We start from the raw sequence: 7,291 nt of genomic DNA, 5'->3' as shown, positions 1-7,291 counted from the left end.
CACAGAGGGGGCATACAAGGACAGACAAAAGGATTAAGTCGATTACGTCGACTCCAGTGCGTAACTGGTACTTATTTAATCAATCCCGAAAGGATGAAAGGCAAAGTCGACCTCGGCGGAATTTGAACTCAGAACGTAGCGGCAGACGAAATACCTATTTCTTTACTACCCACAAGGGGCTAAACACAGAGAGGACAAACAAGGACAGACAAACGGATTAAGTCGATTATATCGACCCAGTGCGTAACTGGTACTTATTTAATCGACCCCGAAAGGATGAAAGGCGAAGTCGACCTCAGCGGAATTTGAACTCAGAACGTAACGGCAGACGAAATACCGCTGAGCATTTCGCCCGGCGTGCTAACGTTTCTGCCAGCTCGCCACCATTTAATGGGATGATTACAGCACCTAGGTTTCCCAAGCGGTCACCCATCTAAGTACTAACTAGGCTCGATGCTGCTTAACTTCGGTGATCGAACGAGAGCCGGTGCTTTCAACATGATATGGCCCTAAAAGTAAAAAAGATTCATCCAGCTTCAAAATACAAAATCTCTTGAAATACTTTAATTCTTTATTTTCTTAACTTCACTCGTTTAACAAATGATTACAACTGCTGTAACTAAAAAGACTTATCAGTCCGCCTCACGATCCCGGCGGACAAAATGGAAAAGACGTTGCCTTAGTGAATGACAAGGAAGACACGCTGGAACAACCACTCCGACTTACGGGGCTCGCACTTATGGATAGCCATCTCTGCCCTGATAGCAGCGAATAGGGATGAACATAGATGTTTTGAACATTACATGTATATTTTAATCAATTCAATAAAAAACGAAATCTATAAATAAGTTAAGCTTCATAGAAAATTAAGGAAAAAATTAATTATAGTTTATAGTCCCTTTTTCGTACGTGGACGCATTCTCAATACCTACAGAGAAAATACATAGGCGTAGGCGTGGCTGTGTGGTAAGAAGCTTGCTTCTCAACCGCATGGTTCCGAGTTCAGTTCCACTGTGTGGCCCTTTGGGCGTCTACTATAACCTCGTGCCAACCAAAGCTTTGTGAGTGGATTTAGTCGACGGAAACCTGAAGAATACCGTCGTATGTATGTATGTATGTATGTATGTATGTATGTATGTATGTATGTATGTATGTATGTATGTATGTATGTATGTATGTATGTATGTATGTATGTATGTATGTATGTATGTTATGTATGTATGTATGTATGTATGTATGTATGTATGTATGTATGTATGTATGTATGTATGTATGTATGTATGTATGTATGTATTTCGTTTTTGGATTTGGTTTGCAAGATTCTTTATGCGAGTTCATGTGTTGAAGCATATTCTGTTGTGTATGGGGAGAGTCATTTTCTTTTTGTGCTTTATAATTTAACACATTCACCGGTAAAATTTCCACTAGTCAAGACTATTGAAAAGGCTGCAAGACGCAACGAAAATTTTAAGAAAATAAAAATAAGGAATAAGTGGAAATTTTACGGGTGAGTGTGTTAAATTATAAGGCACAAAAAGAAAATGAATCTCCCCAGTCACAACAGTATATATATATATATATATATTATATATATATATATATATGTGTATATATATACACACATACATACATACAGGGTGGCCCAAAAGTAGGTTTAGAGTTATCACGTAGGCACTTTAAATTTCTTTTAAAACATTTTATTACATTTAAATTTCTATCTTACAAACTGCTTGATAACCGGTGTTAGTGTGTTTATGTCACCGTTACTTAGTGGTTCGGGAAAAAGAACAGGTTAAATAGTACCAGGCTTAAAAAAAAGTTAGTACTGAGGTCGATTCATTCGACTAAAAATTTTTCAAGACTGTGCCCCAGCATGGCCGCAGTCTAATGACAGAAACAAGTAAAAGATAAAAGATATTTGTTCAACGCAGTTGAATTTAACATATTTACATATTTACTTTACTAATTCTTACAGTACATATTTTATATATATGTTAAAATTTCAACATTCACCCGAGCACCACGTCGACAAATTGAAGTGTGACCTTTAAATGAAAAATGGTTCCCCCCATCATTATCTTCGGCTGTTATGTATATCATGTAAATATCATCAGAGTAAGTGTCAGATATATCATTCCCACCACAGTATCATCACCACTGCATGACCCATTAAAACTACCTATGCATTCAACACCATTGACTTTACTACTACTACTACTACTACTACTACTACTACTACTAATAATAATAATAATAAATGCCCTGATGCAGTACCAAGCAGTGGCTCTCGTGGCTTCTGATCTTAACTGATTGAAAGTATTATCATCTAAATTGTTTTGTCTTGGTATAAAAGATGGGCTACAACAAATATTCTGCTCAATACCACAGATTTGCTTGTCAGTTGTTTGACCTTAACCAGTTGACCATGTCCCTTGGTGGCTGACGATATGTGCATCTCTGACCACGAGCAGAAGTAGTGGGAGAGCATCATAGCTAAGTGTTGAGAGGGATTCTTTGGGGCTTGAATAATTCAACTCTGGAAACATGGGTGGTTTGTTCAACATCCTTAAACAACCCTTATTCAAGGACCTCTTGAGTGGGATGGGTTATTCGACCTGAAGAAAATTCTAACTGGGCCTCACCTGCAAGGTCATGCGCTTTTTATCTTGATATGAGACCACCATGTCGCGCACATTTGGTTGTGATGCATGTGCCTGGTGTACCCTTATCAGTCGGGTGTGTCATGATGGGTATACTGGGCTTCGTATATTTTACCCCAGTGTTACTTTGATGGCATGCACTGCTCTCTCACTCAATAATAATAATAATAATAATAATAATAATAATAATAAGAAGAAGAAGAAGAAGAAGAAGAAAAAGAAGGCGAATACCACTACTATATGTCGATGAAGGAGCTTCTACGCTGTCACACGACCTGTTACAGTTGGTCTCTGGGAGGAGGGGATGCAGTCAATACCATCCACCCCTGTACTTAAATGATACTTTATTTTATTGGCCTTAGAGGGGTGAAAGGTAATGTTGACCTCGGCAGGATTTGAACTCAGAACGTAAAGAACTGGAGAAAATGTCACAAAGCAACTATTCTTTCACTCACTGCCATACAGTTTGCTATCATTTAAATTTCTTTCCAGTTATATAACACCGAGCAGAAATGAAGACGGATGGTCACGGACTGAATTCCCTTGGACATCATCGGTGGCGAAAAGAAGTGAAACCTGCTTGCATGGGTAACTCTTTTATCTCTTCACGCAGAAACACACATAATTGACTCACCAGAAAGGGAGGACTCTACACAAATCAAATTTTAAGGATTTAAAAAATTACCAACACAAATAATCTGAGTTTAAATTCCGCTGAGATTACTTTGTATTTCATCCTTCGGTTGTCGATAAATATAATACGACAAATATAGTACGAATTCATGGCGGTTGGACTGATGAAATTTGGTAGAGTATCAAACACGCTGCCTTGCGTTATATGTTCCCGCGCTTTGCATTCTGACGACAACAGTAGCGACGACACTGTTGACATGTCATGTGCATCGGTCTTTCCCTTGGACATCATCGGTGGCGAAAAGAAGTGAAACCTGCTTGCATGGGTAACTCTTAGCCTTCCACAAGAAACAATGCCCAAACATTGAAGAGTTATTTCACGGGTGTAGATACTTAATCGACTATAACAGACAACAAAAGGCATTGATACACACACACACACATATATATATGTAAACAACACTATTTTCAAAATTTCAACATAGATATAAAACGATTGTAACAAAAACGGCGAAAAAAAAAAGAAATTATGTTACTATCTTCTTTTCTAATAGTTGTACAAAAAATAAAAAATCCAACGCCTTACATACAAAAATAAACCTCATAAGCATAAACGGAATCATAGTTGTTCAGGAAACATGTTACAACCATAATATCAGGCACAATAAATTTCTAATTGCACTCCGATAAAGTTGAACAAAGGAGGCTTCATAACACAAAAATACGCATTCAGTACATAAACACTACGAGAGCACTCTAAACCTATTTTCCAAATAGACAGACTTTCAAGACAAAACCAGCAACACGAAGCACCTATATATATATATATATATATGTAATTTAATAAATAAAATATATGCATACATACATATATGTACGTACCTACATGCATATATATATATATATATATATATATATATATATATATATATATATATATATATATATAAATATAATAATAAATATTAGGGAATAAATCCAAATTTACAGGGCTAATTATATTATATATATAAATATATATATATATATGAGTACAGGACACCACAAATAAACGTAGAACTCAACGAGAAACGAAAACATAAGAACAAACTAGGAAACGGACTTTTTTAACAACGGAAAAACAGAATACAAGACAAACAATACAAGGAATATTCCCCTTCATCAGCTGTCCCTGGTTCGACTCAATGCGTGTTTCGAAGGTAAGGACAGAACACGAACCGTCGAACCAATCCTTCCTGCAAAAGAATTAAATAAAATTCCTTTGCAGAGGGGTAAAAACAAGGAAAGAAAAAATGTGACAAGAACAGGACGTAAAATCAATACAAATACAAATAAAAATACAAAATAAAAATACAAATACAAAAAAATACAGTACACATAATGAATAAAAACAGGACAATGAAACCAACATTGAGGGCTATTTTTTAAGCCTAGACGATGGAAAATATATATATATATATATATATATATATATATATGTGTGTGTGTGTGTGTGTGTGTGTGTGTGTATGTGTGTGTGTATATATATATATATATATAATATATATATATATATATATGGAGAGAGAGAGAGAGAGGAAGAGAAAGGGAGAGATAGATTAATGGATGGATAGATAGATAGATAGATATATATATATATAGAGAGAGAGAGAGGCCCCCAAAGCATACACGCTTTAACATCATATAACTCAATTTTCGTTTATTTTTACGATTTGACCCATTAAAAAAGGTTTAGCTTTGGACAAAGGAAATATACCCTAAAGTGCCCTAGGTAGTTTGAAAACCAATCGAAGCGCAAAAGTAGGTTAGGAGGGAGTTTCAAACAGATCAACCTGCACGACTTACCATCACTCGAATTTGGGTTAAGTTCACAATGTCCACAAGAAACGGTCTTGAAGACCATAATTATCGACGAGCCTCACAGAGTAAGAAAGAGTACCAGAAACATATTACCAGAGTTGAAAAAATTCTGTGAGGTAAGCAAGTTGTGAGATAAATATTTCAAAATCAAGCATTCATCGCTTGTTGAAGCGCTATCGTTGGAAAAGTTACATTCCAAGAATAGTACATGCTCTCAATGAAGGTAGCCTGGACGGAAGAGTGGGGTTTTGCAAATGGTATTTGGTAAGATGTGTAGATGTACACTTTGCAACAAAGATTGTTTGGAGTAATGAGGCCACATTTAGATTAAATGGTTCAATTAGCCGCCATAATTGTACCTACTGGTGACCTAGGAACCAGCGTATTATTGAGTAACATCATGTTAATTTACTGAGTTTTAGTAGTGCCTAGAACAGAACAGTCATCAGTTTGAAATAAAATTGTATCTGTAGGTTCTATGGAATTTTGAAAATGAAGTAATTTAATAAACACTGACTTTATAATCATTTAATGCATGTATGCCTTCCTTCGAGTCACCATGTATATGTATATATGAACTCATAATACTGTCCCAGCAGATTATAAGCTCTAGCTACGTCTCTTAACACTCCAAAGAACCACCATCGGGAAACAATTCATTGCACAAAACATCCTGGTTTTCATATAAAACAGATAACACAACATCAGTTGAATTTTTTTTTTGCCTCTCGAGCAACCCACGCCACCACGCATAAATACCTTACCAAGTTAACTACGACAGTTCTTCGCAAGATATCTGATCCACACACCTAGCTACGTCAATTACTTCCAAACAATTCCCCCAACTTTCCTCTGATCCCCGTAACCATTATATTGATAATTCACTGAAACATTAATAAAAAAATAAAAGCACTTCAAAACCTCAGTGGAACCAGATCAAAACGAGAAGACTTAGAGGAAATGTGGGTGAAAAAGCGAGATAGAAATAAAGGTTGTAATTGATTGGAGAGATGGCAGAAGGTAATATGGCAGAGTAAATAAGGTAGGGTGGGGGTATATTTGGTGTAATGAGATGAGAAAGACAGATAGAAGACAGAACGAGGAAATCAAAGAAGTAGGCAGATAGGACAGATAGGATTACAGATAATAGGTATTATATATATATATATATATATATATATATATATATGTGTGTGTGTGTGGTGTGTGTGTGTGTGTGTGTGTGTATATATATATCGAGAGAGAGAGAAGAAAAGAGAAGGAGAGTGATTGAGCATGAATTTCGCGATTCCATTCATTAAAACGGGAGAAAAACCGTCAAATTAATGATAAAAGAGCCATTCAGTTTGGAACGAAATTCAATAGGGAGGTGGTCTGAAGAGATTTCATCGATTTTTCCTGTCCTGATCTATACAGATAACCACTTTATCTCTTTCTGCTCAGCGAGGGAAAGATTAGGTCATTAGCACGCCACCAGCATTCGTTACGAGAGCTCTGCAAAATTACGAGAATTCATTCTGATTCCATAGTGTGTATTCGATATCTGTTGATAATTTACCGGGAATATTTCTTTTACTTTTCTCTTAGTGAGGATGGAATATATAAATTGTAAAATCATATTCCGTTCCTAGCAATAATCGGAGGTTATTATGTATTGTGGTTTATGTGCCGGCTAAACATGGTTGATTGGCTATTATTCAAGGCCGATCTACAGTTGACTTTTGAAGTAGATACTTGCGTGCTGATATTCTCTTTGCGCATGTGCACATCATACACACACACACACACACACACAAGAATTTCAATGCTAATTGTCGTTTCCTGATACCGTGCTCTCTCATATACGTGTGTGAATGTGTGCAGGAGAACATAAAGTATAATCAACAGTGAAGAGAGAAAGTATAAATAGGACAAGCTATCATTTACGAATAAAGTAAAACAATGTAATCCAGAAATCCTACTGATTCTTTGCGTCGGCGAAGAGAGTACAGATTGGTATAATTGAAAATATTTGAATGTTGACGTGGGAATGCGACTTAACAGAAAATGGTGAGGCGATTAGTTTCAACCTGCAAAATTTAAATTTGGCTGAGATCACTTTCTTCTCTGGAGATTGTTTCAGATATTAGATTTCTTGA

The 7,291-nt window shown here is 36.1% G+C and overlaps 1 non-coding gene across 1 annotated transcript; it reads right to left on the bottom strand.

Moving 5' to 3' along the window:
• Positions 1-396: 396 nt before the first annotated feature.
• LOC115212481 lies at positions 397-515 on the bottom strand. Its single transcript, XR_003881754.1, has one exon. It is a non-coding gene; the product is annotated as a 5S ribosomal RNA (ribosomal RNA).
• Between the last annotated feature and the right edge of the window lie 6,776 nt (positions 516-7,291).

The sequence above is a fragment of the Octopus sinensis genome, linkage group LG5 (assembly GCF_006345805.1).
Source record: "Octopus sinensis linkage group LG5, ASM634580v1, whole genome shotgun sequence".
Lineage (NCBI taxonomy): Eukaryota > Metazoa > Mollusca > Cephalopoda > Octopoda > Octopodidae > Octopus > Octopus sinensis.
The sequence above is the reverse complement of the archived record's forward strand: the minus strand, read 5'-3'. Positions and strand labels throughout refer to the sequence as shown.